Below are 12753 nucleotides of genomic sequence, written 5' to 3' on the forward strand. Positions count from 1 at the left end.
GCAAATCCACCAAACATTGGCACCTCTAGACAAAGACATAGTTTTGCTTTGGGCACTTTAAGAAGCATAACAGAATTAAAGGACCAAATCTGTTTCCCTTTATTGTATTTACATGACTCACCTAATTAGAGGCATAACTTGCTTATACTTATCTTGATTGGCCTTCAGGTTAATCAAGGTACATTCCCCAAATTATATGACATAAAAAGAAAGTTCACCTTCCAAACAGTGTTTCTGCCAGGGAAAGAAACTCTAAATTCCAATGTACAGTGAAAGCATCCTTAATTTTAAAAAAAAAAAAAACTGGCTTCTTTTTTTTTTTTTTTTTTTTCCAATTTGTGTATTTGGGTTCTGGTGAGTATTGGAGAGAAGTTTCACCAGGAGAGAAATGTTACAAAAATGTTATAAAAATTATTCACTCCATTTGATTCCAAAATATGCACACATATCTTTATACACAAATTTATACAAATAAATTCACATATATTAATCCACTCATTTATTGACTGATTTATATGCACAATACACACATACATATATACAAATACATGCATATGATATATATTTATCAATTTTTTCAACTTCCCACATAATTGCTCAGTGCCAGCTCTACCCAATTCTCTGTTAAATGAGCTATGAAGTTTAACTATCAAGAACCATCTTGAGACTTCATACCATGAGGACGTGCACAGAGCTGGTCTCTGAGTTAGAGTGCATAGTGCCTCCCCTCATGGCTAGCCACTGCCCAAGGGGCTCAGCTCTGAGAGCAGCAGTGGCACTGATGAATGCACTCATTCATATTGTACATTCAATGCATCCTGTACATTAGGGTGCATGCAGTTGCTCCTATTTTGGAAAATGGAAATATCTTTGGAATAATCTGCCCTTCTTTCTTTTATTCTGTTCTAAAAAGACTGTGATATTTGTATGTATGAAATCATACCTGATATCCTATCTTCCCTTACCCCTTATTCAGGGACCTGCAGGGACCATAAGTTTGTGGCCTCCTCTCTGGCTTCTTTCTAGGGCCTTGCAGGGTCCTGGGTTCCAGATCAAGGGATTTCCACATTTTCCCCACCCTTCAACTCCCCACCTCCCACCTCAGCCTCCCCAGCATTTTTCTCAGAGTCAGAGTGTAAAGACCCACAGGTAGAAGTATACAGGAGGGCTTTCCCAGAATACATCAGTTAACAACAGGAGGGTTTATGAAAGCACTCAAGAGTTGGGGAAATCCAGTCCCCATTTCTCCTAACCAAGGAAACTCTACCAAACCATTTGAGAACCACTAGTTAGAGGGAGACATTTTACTTTATGTTTTCCATGGGAGTGGTCAAGTCAATGGGATACTAAACAGACTATCTTACTATTCTAGAGTTCATGGTTAAAAGGCAGCAGTAGAGAGATGAGGACCAAAGCCCAGGAGAATATGGATCTGATACTTCAGCCATGGGTTATGGGCTCAGCATACTCCTGCTGCAACACTGCTATACCTGCAGGTTTTTATAATTAATTCATTCCTACTCTCCCAGGTGCTTCCCAGTGGAAACAGTCTAATTTAACACACTGATAGCAGGAACATAGAGAGGTGATTTCGTTTGCCTTGTCACTACTACAAAGAAGATGGAAAAACATGGATGAACCACACAAATCACAACTCTAAAGTAAGAATTATTGCAAACTGAACCAAGGGGCTACTCTCATATGGCAAATTGTTACTCTGAGGCTGGCTTACAGGTTTTAAAAATATAGAATAAACCATAAAAGTTTAAAATGGAGCACAGGTTCCATTCTGAGTTCTTTAATTTGTTCCCACTCAAACCTCACAGTAGCCCTCTGAGGTTCTGTTTTCCTCCTCTTTATATACAGATGGTGACAGAGATGCGGAGAGAGCTTAAGACACACTCCAGACACAGTGACAGGTGGAGACCAATACTCAGTGCAGCAATTAAGACACTGATTACACCTTGTAGGGTGTCAACATTATGGACCCCAAGGAGCTCAGGGTGGATCAAATTACTATGATATAAAGCCTTTCAGGAACATCATTTATTTTCTCAGTGTAAAACAAGCTTTGCAATTCTGATTAACTTGCTAATTGTTCACTCCTGCGGACAATGTTTACATGGCATAATAGCAGCAAACATGAGAAATTTGCAAGAATGAAAAACAAAACAGTTTCTTTACTTACACCATGGAACCCCTCCAACCCCCATGCCAGTGAGCACCTGGCAGGGATTCCTTGGGGGGTGTTCCAAGAAGCAGGCAGTGGAAGAGGCGCCTCACCCACCTCTGTGGTTAAGCTGCCCCTTGCCGGGTTTCTTTGACCCCTGCAGCTCTGTGCATCCTGGGCTGGGAACACTGGGTTGGGCCCGCCATGCTTCCAGGTGGCAATGAGATCCTGGACAGATCACCTTCCTTGAGGCCCAATAAATTCACCAACAAACCGTGGATATCTCACAACTGGACAGAGTGGACGGTTGGTGCGATGGAGGCAGGGAGGACTCTGGCTAGGCGGGGCCTCCACGGGGAGTCCCATAGGAGGTTACTGACACCCTTTGTAAGCCACTATTTTTCCTGGGATTGTCCAGAAGGCAGGGGTGGGAATAAAACCCTGATGCGGACAGGGCAGTCTGGGCGTGGGGTGGAGGCTCCCCAGCTCCTGGTCCTTCTGCAGGTCCTTCTTTCTGAAGCTGCAATACTGTCGATGTTCAAGAGTCCACTTCACCCAGGCTCAGTCTCGGAGCATTGAACTGTCTGAACACAATCTCATCGGGAGAGGGGGCCCATTTTCACTACGAAGCGGAGTCCGGAGCTTCCTGCGCTGTGGACCGCCTGCCGGCAGAGGGCGCGCGAAGCCGCCCTTTCTGTCGAAACCGCCGAAACGCCTCCCTTCATTTCCCAACCGCGCGCCGCCTCGGCCGGAAGGACCAGCGGAAGAGGCTTCAGCGGTTCTGGGTGTCCTCGGTCCGTATCCACGTGAGTGAATAGCTTACTGGTCGCGCCTGAGCCTGAAGGACCTTGGTTTGGGTTTTCCAAAATTTTTTTTTTTTCTAAAGAGCGAGCACAGAACCGTCATTTTCTGCACTGTCCCCATACATGGGGACATTCTCTACTTTCTCAGGTAATATTTTAGCGAGAGGTGTTTTAACCAAAGTATCGGCTCATTGAGGGCTTTGCCACCGCGAAATCTGGTATGCTGTGGGACCGTTTACTGAATCAGGACTCGGAGACAATCCTGATAGAAATTCGGAGAGAGGGGGAAAGCATCTGCAATACTGACAGAGATATACAAAATATTTCAGTTTTCCACTGGAGCAGCTGGGGGACAGGCCGGTCCTGGCTGAGCCGTATCAGAGCCCGGGGTGAAAGAGAAAATGATGCTCCTAGGTATACGCCTTTATTCTTTATTTTACTGATTAATTTTTCCTGGATTGCTAGCATAGTTGAAAAAAATGTTGAAGAGTTTGCAACTATGGATAATACAACTCCCAACATTAATTTTAAATGTCATTTACCCCAAATTCCAATATTTATAATAATTTTACTTTCCTGGCTTTAATAAAAGCAAACTTTTGAGTAAAATTTCTGAAATATACTTTTTAAATTTTTCTTGTTTTCAAATGAAAAAATAGCCGCGTTCAGTTTCTCACGACCAGGTGAGGATCTTAAATTACTTTTAAGTTTAGCTTGCTGAAATGTGTTTTGTTTTAGTGTGACTGATACTACACTATTTAATCATAGATAGATGGATAGACAGAGGTGGTACTTGCAGAGCGAGCGAATGTTCTAAGTCGCCCTGAATTGTGCGCTTTAAATTGGTTAGTGTTTGTTATGTGAATTTTGCAAGATATTTGACTTCCAAGTTAGGATAAATTTGCACCAAGTAAAATTCATGCATAAACAGAAATCAGTTTTCGATGTTCACAGCAGGATTGTAATTTTCAATATGTAGCATTGCATAGTGCTTAAAACTGCTTAGGATGAGATTTGAGCAGAACTTATCAGTTTATTGAAGAGCCATGTCAGAGGCTGATTTTTGTAAATCAGATGTATTCATTGAAAGTAATTTTTTCCTGTGGAAAATTCAAACTCTGACTTCAGTTATTTTAATTTTGCATATTTCCATAGGGAAGTGAAATCAATATGTCTACAATGTCATCATTTTGTTTATGCCTGTTTCCTGTATTAATATTTCAAATGATTAACCATTTTCAATTTTACTTTTCTCTTTCTCTACTTTCAAATTGGAAAATGTATTAATATATGTAGTTATATTTTACACTAATGAAATACGCTGAAGGGGGATAGGCTTCATAACCATCCACCTTTATATATTGTGAGGATTTTTTGTTGAGATTTATTAACTGATTTCTCTAGGTTCAGCATATCACCTCACACTAATAAGTTGCATAAACATTTGTAATCTGTTTTCAATAAGAAGTTGATTTCAGCATGGCGTGTTTTTTCATTTATACCATCTATACATTAGATATTTATATAAACATTCAATAAATGTTAATTTGTGCATGAAGTGCCCTAATTACATTTGCTCCCCTCCCAGCTTGGCACATAAAGCTAAATGCTAGCATTTCATAACCCCCTGTACTTCCCCACCTTGCAGGTACCTGCTGTGATCAACTCATTACCTCGTAATCCCATAGTCACTAATATCTCCCAAAAGACTCACAAAGGGGAAAGAGATAGAGAGATGATCCCTGAAACACACATGCACAGACAAAGAAAGCCAAAGTACAGAAAATCTGAACTAAGGTTTAAGCCACCTCTTGAAGCCATAGTGAGCACAAGAAATTCTGGAGTAGCATGCCCCTGGTTTGGAGAAGGGAGTTATATAATACATGTCCTTCTCCGTGGCTTTCAACTTGGGTAAAGGAAAGTCAGTCTCCAAAACATTTAAACACCTTACTGTTTCCACAAACAGCTCAAATCATTCCCGACACCAGACATAGTGCTATTAATATAATAATGACATATTTCCTCTTCATTAACACCCAGACTCTTAGAAGGTCAATGGCTTTCAAAATTTTGGTTGCATTACATTTGGTAGATTTTACTTTTGAATACTTAAGTGGCATGGTAGTGACATGGGCATTTTTAAAATAATTTACTTTGAAATAATATCAAACCTATAAAAAATTGCAAGGGTAGATACAAAGACTCCTGATCCCTTCACTAGTTGTTATAATTTTACTGCATTTGACCACCAACAAACATAAAAATACTCTAGTGTATTTATCAACAAAACAAGGGCACTCTCCCAGAAAATTCCAAATCGGGAAATCAATTTTACTTCAATGCTGTAATCCCACTCACAGATCCTTTCAACTTTTACCCCCTGTTCCACCTTTCCCAAATTGTCTGAAAAATATATATTTTTCATATTAACAGTCAACTTTATCCAGTCAACTTCAATATGGAGCTCCTGAGAGGTTCTTTCATTTGCAAATCTTTGACAAATTTAAGGAGCACAAGTGGCCCCAAACTTGGTCTTCCCAGTGTTTCCTTTTAAGATGTAGACCCTACATTCCCAGTAGGAACCCAGCTTGAAGTTATGCTTTCCTCAGTGCAGCACATCAGCAGGGGCAGAAGATCCTCTTGCCTTACCCACTGGTGATGTGAACTTGATAAACAGATGAAATTTCTTTCAGGTTCCTCCAAATGCAAAAACATGCTTTCACTTAGAAATGAATGACATTTTATGAGGACACATTCTGAGATTATATCAATACTATGGTCCCCTCCATCCTCTACCTGCCATCTTCTCTACCCACTCAGCCTCCACTCTAAGTGTTGCCAGTTTGTCATTTTTTCCATTTCCAACACTGGTCCTATATTTTATTTGGCTTTCTGCCTATCAGAGGTCTTGCTTGCTCCCTGCTCATTTGTTATGGCACTGAAGATTCATGTATTTTATTTTAAATGTGTTCTCATGTATTATTATTTAATTTAATGCCCAAATTGTTCCAGATTACACTAGTGGGATCCCCTGCAAGATGATTCAAGTGAGGCCCCAAATCATCTTTACTTGGTCTAGGTGGGATTAAGGAGAGATGATTAAGTTATTCCTGACTTCATTTCCCATATCACGTGCTGTGTCATGGGTCTCATTTTTTAATCAAGTCTTGTGGGCAACTATCTTTGAATAATTAAAATTTATCAATACCCTTCTAAATTTTCTCTTGATGTACCTCTCTAGTCCTTACATCACTGTATCCTAAACCTAACGGGCTGTCTTGGACACAGATATATCTCATCATGTCATTCTCCTTAACTTTGTAAATGGGTTCCTACTGTCCTTAGAACAAGGGCCATAGATAGGGCTTACGATGGCCTTCAGACCATGAATGCTTCTTTCTGCCACTCTCTGCAGTCCAGTCCAACCCAATTGCCTGCAGTCCATTCCACTCCGTTTCTGCAAACAACAGTCTGTTGTTGCTGGGATTTTTTACCTTTTCCCATTAAACCAGTTTGTATCCCAAGCCAATTTTCTAAGACTTTTCCCACCTGAATCCTTAAGATTTCAGTTCTTTCCAAGAGGATTGTACCACCTCAACAAATGAAGTCCTTCAGTGCTATGAACAGAAGTTAACATTGTCATTTTTGCTTTAAATTATCTCTTGTAAACTAAACATCACAGGGTAGATGGTAGATTATTTCGCTGTATATTTCCATTGACTGACACAGCCTTGACTCAAAGAGATTATGACTTCCCTTAGGAATGTCGCATAATGGCCAGGCCAGAAAGACAAAGAGTAACATAAAATATGAGTCCCATAAAAAAATAGAATAAATAATTACCTAAAATACCCACTTTTGAAAAATATTCCCTAAAAAATTCCTGTTTAATTTCTTATGCCAACCTGTGATATATTGAAACTGGGATAGGGAAATTTGCAGTGTGGAAGAGAGAACTATATAGTTAGGTCATGGTTTTTTATGTATTCTGCCAATTTCTGCGGTTTGGGAAATTTAAGACATCTATTTTGAAATAGCTCCTGATAATGCAGGACTTCTGCCATTTTGCTATTTGGTTTTTGTAAGTTTTTATACTTTTTTTGTACCTCAATTCTTTCATTACTGCCTCATTTTGTATTTAGTTGATTATTTTTAGTGAATCAGAATCACTTCGCATTTCCTTTTTGCATATTTTTCTGATATTTTCTTTGTGCTTACTATGGAGTTTAATTTAACAAACTGAATCTAATAATCTCTTGATACCAACTTAACTTCAGTATCATCCATGAACTTTGTCTCTGTACTTCTCCAGTCTCCCCTCTTTATGAAGTTCTTGTCACAAATTACATGCTTATTACTTTTTTATCCCAAACCATACATTTATCATTCCTTTAATGAATTTGCATGGTATATTCTGTATGTGAAGTTACATTGCAAAAATACAGTAAAAGAGTACTGGCATTTACAATTACCAAGGTAATTACCTTACTAGAGATGTGTATCTTTTCATGCTGCTTTGATCATCTGTCTAGTGTTCTTTCCTTTCAGTCTTAAGAACTCCCTTTAGTATTACTTGTAGGGAAGATCAAGTGGTGACGAACACTCAGCTTTTGTTTATCTAAGAATATCTTAATCTCTCCCTCAGTTTTGAAAGAAGGCTTCTCAGGATACAAAAGTCTTGGTTTTAATTATTTTCTTTCAGCACTTTATAAGTATTTCTTCCCACTGCCTTATTGCCTCCAAGGTTTCTTTCTTCTATTTTTTAAAGCAGTTTTATTGATATATATTCACACATCATATTGAGTTATATTCACACACCATACATTGCTTCCAAAGTGTACAATCAGTGGCTCACAGTATAATCATAAGAATTGTATATTCACCACAATCAATTTTAGAATATTTCATTACTCCAAAAAGAAAAACCCCGTACACCTTATAGCCCTTTATTATTGAAACTTAGCATTGGTGTGGTACCTTTGTTACAATTGATGGAATAAATATTAAAATCTTATTGTTAACTGTGGTCCATAGTTTGTGTTAGGTATATTATTTCCCAATTGTCGCCTATTAGTAACACCTTATAATAGTGACATACATTTTTTTCTAGTTCATGAAAGAATATTCTTATGTTTGTAGTATTAACCACAGTCATTTTCTGCAAAATGGTTCACTATGTTACACAGTTCCATGTTTTATCTAACTTTTCTTCCTTTCACATGACTCCTAAACTTCCCCTTTTAACTACAATCACATAATTCAGCAGTGTTAATTACACTCACAATAATGTGGTACCATCACCTCTTATCCATTTCAATATATTACAGTCAACCTAATTAATTCTTCAAAAAACATGATTCTTCCCCATCACGGTTTCAAATTAGATTCAGTTTGTTAAATTAAAACATGGAACTTTTGCAGAAAATGACTGTGGTTAATAGTACAAACATAAGAATATTCTTTTATGAACTAGAAAAAAATGTATGTCACTATTATAAGGTGTTACTAATAGGCAACAATTGGGAAATAATATACCTAACACAAACTATGGACCACAGTTAACAGTATTATAAGGTGTTACTAATAGGCGACAAACTATGGACCACAGTAATAATAAAGGGCTATAAGGTGTATGGGGTTTTTCTTTTTGGAGTAATGAAAATATTCTAAAATTTATTGTGGTGAATATACAATTCTTATGATTATACTGTGAGCCACTGATTGTACACTTTGGATGCAATGTATGGTGTGTGAATATAACTCAATATGGTGTGTGAATATATATCAATAAAACTTCTAAAAAATTATCATTAAAGGAATGATAAATGTATGGTTTGGGATAAAAAAGTAATAAGCATGTAATTTGTGACAATTAGCTCCCCATTCACTACCCTCCTATCTCCTAGTAACCTACATTCTAGTTTAGAATACTATGAGTTTGCTTTTTATTAATGTTACTGAGATCATACAATATTTGTCCTTTTGTGTCTGGCTTATTTCATGCAGCATAATGTCCCCAAGGTTCATCCATGTTTGTTGCAATTATCGGGACTTCATTCCTTCTTACAGCTGAATAATTGTCCAGTGTGTGTATGTAAACACACTCCATTTTGTTTATCCTTCATTGGTTGATGGATAAACCTCTGTGGTGTCTGATGAGAAGTCAGCATTTAGCCTTATGTGGTTTCCCTTGTATTTGGCGAATCACTTTCCTCTTGATGCTTTCAGAATTTTCTCCTTCACTTTGGCATTTGACAAACTGATTAGTATGCTTCTTGGAGTGGTTATATTCAAATTTATTCTATTTTGAGTACTTTGGGCTTCCTTTATTTGCATATTTATGTATTTTATAACAGTTGGGAATTTTCAATCATTATTTCCTGGAGTATTCGTCATGGCCCTTTTCTGTTTTCTTCTGGGACACCTGTGGTGTGTATATTTGTGCACTTTGTTCTGTCAGTCATTTTCTGAGACTTAGCTCAAATTTTTCTACTTTTTTCTCCTTTTGTTCTTTTGTGTGTTCCTGATTTGGTTGCTCTGTCTTGCAGTTCACTGACCCTTTCTTCTGCCTCTTCACATCTGCTGCTGTGTGTCTCTAGTGTATTTTTCATTTCATCTGCAGTATCTTTCATTTCCATAAGATATACTATTTTCCTATGTATTCTTTCAGATTTTTCTTTATGCTCCCTAGTGTCATCTTAGTAGTCTTTATCTCTTTAGTCATCTTGTTGAAATTATTTGGGAGATTTTTTTGAACATCTTTGATTAGTTTTTCCAAATTCTGTATCTCTTCCACTTTTTAATTTGATATTTTGGCTTGGACATATCTCCTTGTTTTTTAGTGTGCCTTGAAATTTTTTTCCAGGATCTGGGCATCTGATTACCTTGATAAGATTATTTTGAAAGTTGGTCTCCCTCTCTTGTTTCAGATTTTGTTGTTGATTGGGTTCATGTTAAAGGTCGTCTTTGGCACTTGGTTTATCTGTTTTCCCCATCTAAAACTGGTCCAGGGTCTCATGCAGGGGTTGCAGATCCATTCCAAAGGGCCCTAGAGAGAGGGTCAAGAAAGCAGCTTCCCAACACAGTCCTTTTCCCTCCTTCCCAGCAGCTTATTCCCCACAGCCCTAAAATAGTAAGTTATAAGTTATTTTTTTATCCCCCGACTCCTCTGTTTCTGAAGTGGGTGGTAGTAATGGCCCCGTGGTGCTGCAGGCACCTGTCCAAAAAGGACCAATGCTGTGGGACTCCATGGTCTAATTTTTCCAGCCAATGCTTGGATCAGAACTGTGCCATGTACCCCTCTGTTCCTGGGTGGGAGGGCTTACGTGACTCTTCCAGACTGCAGCAGCCAGCTGGGCAGGGTCCAGGCTGACATGAAGCTGCAGGCCTTGGGGTTAGGGGATGGGTGCTGGGAGCCATGGTGAAACTCAGTCATTCAGTATAGCTTCTCTGTTTATGGAAATAGTGGAGTCATGAGAACCCTTGGCTCCTGCCTGGAAATGTTCAAGGCCACATGACCCAGAGGGTCACCCTTTTCTGCCAAGAGTTGGATCAGGACTCTTCCTTGTCCCTCTCTTTTTCGAAGGGGAGGGCCTCCCTATCTCCCAGACCACAGCAGTCAGCTCAACAGGAACCAGGCATGCCCGAAGCTGCTGGCCTTGGGGGTGGGGGTGGATGCCAGGAGACGCAGTGGAGGTCAGTCCCTTGCTTCTGTTTTTCTGTGGAAATAATGAAGCTGTAGACACTACAGGCTCCTGCATGGAAAGGCTCAAGGCTGCGGGATCCAGAGGGTTAACTTCACCAGCCAAGAATTGGATCTGGACGGTGCCGCATTTCACCATCAGGGTGAGGACCTGGCTGCTGCACAGATGTCAGCCATGGGAGTGGAGGATGGGTTCTGGGAGCTTCAGTTGAGTTCACTCATTTTTTTCAACTTCTCTTTTCTTCATCCTGCTCTTCCTTGTATGTTGCAGTGGTCTCCTTTCCTTGTCTCCTGAGTCCCAGAACTGCTACTTTGCACAGTTTCTGCCTGTTCTCTAGGTGTTTTTGGTGGAGGAGTGAGTTCTGCCTCTCCTTATTCCACTGTCTTCCCAGAAGTTGATCTTTGTATATGGTGTGAGTTAGGGGCCCACATTCATTCTTTTGCCTGGGGATATCCTGTTTTCCCAGAGTGAATATGCAAGAGTGTCTTTTTCCATTCATTCTTTTGCCTGTGTGTATTCAGTTTTCCCAGAATGGTTTATTTGAGCGTCTTTTTCCAAAAATTAATCAGTCAGAGATGTGTAGGTCTATTTATGGACTTTAAATTTTGTTCCTTCAGTCTGTTTTTCTGTCTTGATTTTGATGGCAATACCACACTGGCTTACTGCAGCTTTGTAGTACAATTTGAACTGGGAAGTTTGAGTCCTCAACTTTGGTACTCTTTTTCAAATTTGCTCCAGCCATTCAGGGCTCCTGTACTTCTATATGAATTTGAGGGTTTATTTTCCATGTTTGCAAAGAAGTTTGCTAGAATTTTGATGGGATTACATTGAATCTGTAGGCAGGTTTGGGTAATATTGACATCTTAACCAGTATTACCCCTTCCATTCCATGAAGTCTCCTGACTGAGTTACCCATCATAGTATCTTTTAGAAACCATAGAAAGGAGATCTGCTGTGTTATTTGAAACTGATTAAGGCTGATGAGACTGTGCCACCTGATCCTTGGATAACTAACCTGGGGCTTCCATCCTTGATAGGTTCCCCAAACACATTTAAATACATGAATTGATGCTGGATCCCACTTAACACTAAACGGGTGATGCCAAAACTGCGGCAAGAAGCTGCTTAATGACCAAGGACTTCTCCTGGGTCCTGATTATTTACAATTATTGGCCGTCATTCACCATATCTGATATTCATCTTAGGCAGTGTGAAGACCCTGTGATTCTGTCCTCGTGCAGAGGAGATCATTGTGGGCAAGGAGGGTTCACAGGAGGGAGGAATCACATTGGTTTTTTTCTTCTTCTGGCAATTAGAAGTTAGGTTCTTGGAAGGAATCGCTGAATCAGAGGTGGGAGGAGCTACCCTAAATGGCCTCCTTTAAAGGGAGCCTGGTAGCCACAGTGAGATAGGTCTTTCTCCAATATTCAAGAGATTTGTAAGACAGTTGTTAAACCTTTGGTCACTTGAAAAATTGCCCATGGTGTAGGTATGTGCACTGTGGAAATCAGTAAATGCTATAAATCCAGGGGCTAGTTGTTGTTGAGTGAGCCATGTTACCACCACACTACTACCATAGGCCCTTGAGATCAATGATCCTTCTCCCCAACAAGACCAGAAAATGAGGTTTCTTACAAACTATCCATGTTATGAGATGACAATAAATCCCACCACCATCCATTGGTATGATAATAATAATAAGGGATTGAGGAAATAATCGTAAATACAGTACTACGTAGGTGTTCCAAATAGAGATACAAGAATAGAAGTATGAAATTTTAATGTAAGAGAAGGAGGGAAGATTGGAAGAATTCTAAAACTTAATGAAAAAGAAAAAGATAGCCATCTTTTGAGATATAAAAGAAGGGAAAATAGGCATGTCTAAAATACCACACATATACAAAGACAAAGTCCTTGAAAAAGAGCAAAAGAAGAAAATAAGTAAAACCTTTTGAAATGAGGAGAGAATATTAGAAAAACATGGAAAACGTATCCAAAACTGATAAGAATCAATGTTAATAAAGATAAAGTGAATAAGAAAAATAATTTTATGATTTAATTCAATAAAAATTTACAT

The 12753-nt window shown here is 39.0% G+C and overlaps 1 protein-coding gene across 3 annotated transcripts in view; it reads left to right on the plus strand.

The window, feature by feature from the left end:
* The first annotated feature begins 2936 nt into the window (after nt 1-2936).
* LOC119531490 (zinc finger protein 596-like) overlaps nt 2937-12753 on the plus strand; it is a 56473-nt gene continuing 46656 nt past the window's right edge. Inside the window, exon 1 of one of the 3 annotated variants that reach the window (XM_037832789.1) lies at nt 2937-2976. The gene's annotated coding sequence lies outside the window, so the exon portion shown is untranslated. Of the gene's footprint in view, nt 2977-2998; nt 3122-12753 lie in introns of those variants that run through there. The other 2 variants (XM_037832787.1, XM_037832788.1) reach the window with 2 other exon arrangements.

This window comes from Choloepus didactylus, chromosome 4, assembly GCF_015220235.1.
Source record: "Choloepus didactylus isolate mChoDid1 chromosome 4, mChoDid1.pri, whole genome shotgun sequence".
Taxonomy (NCBI): domain Eukaryota; kingdom Metazoa; phylum Chordata; class Mammalia; order Pilosa; family Megalonychidae; genus Choloepus; species Choloepus didactylus.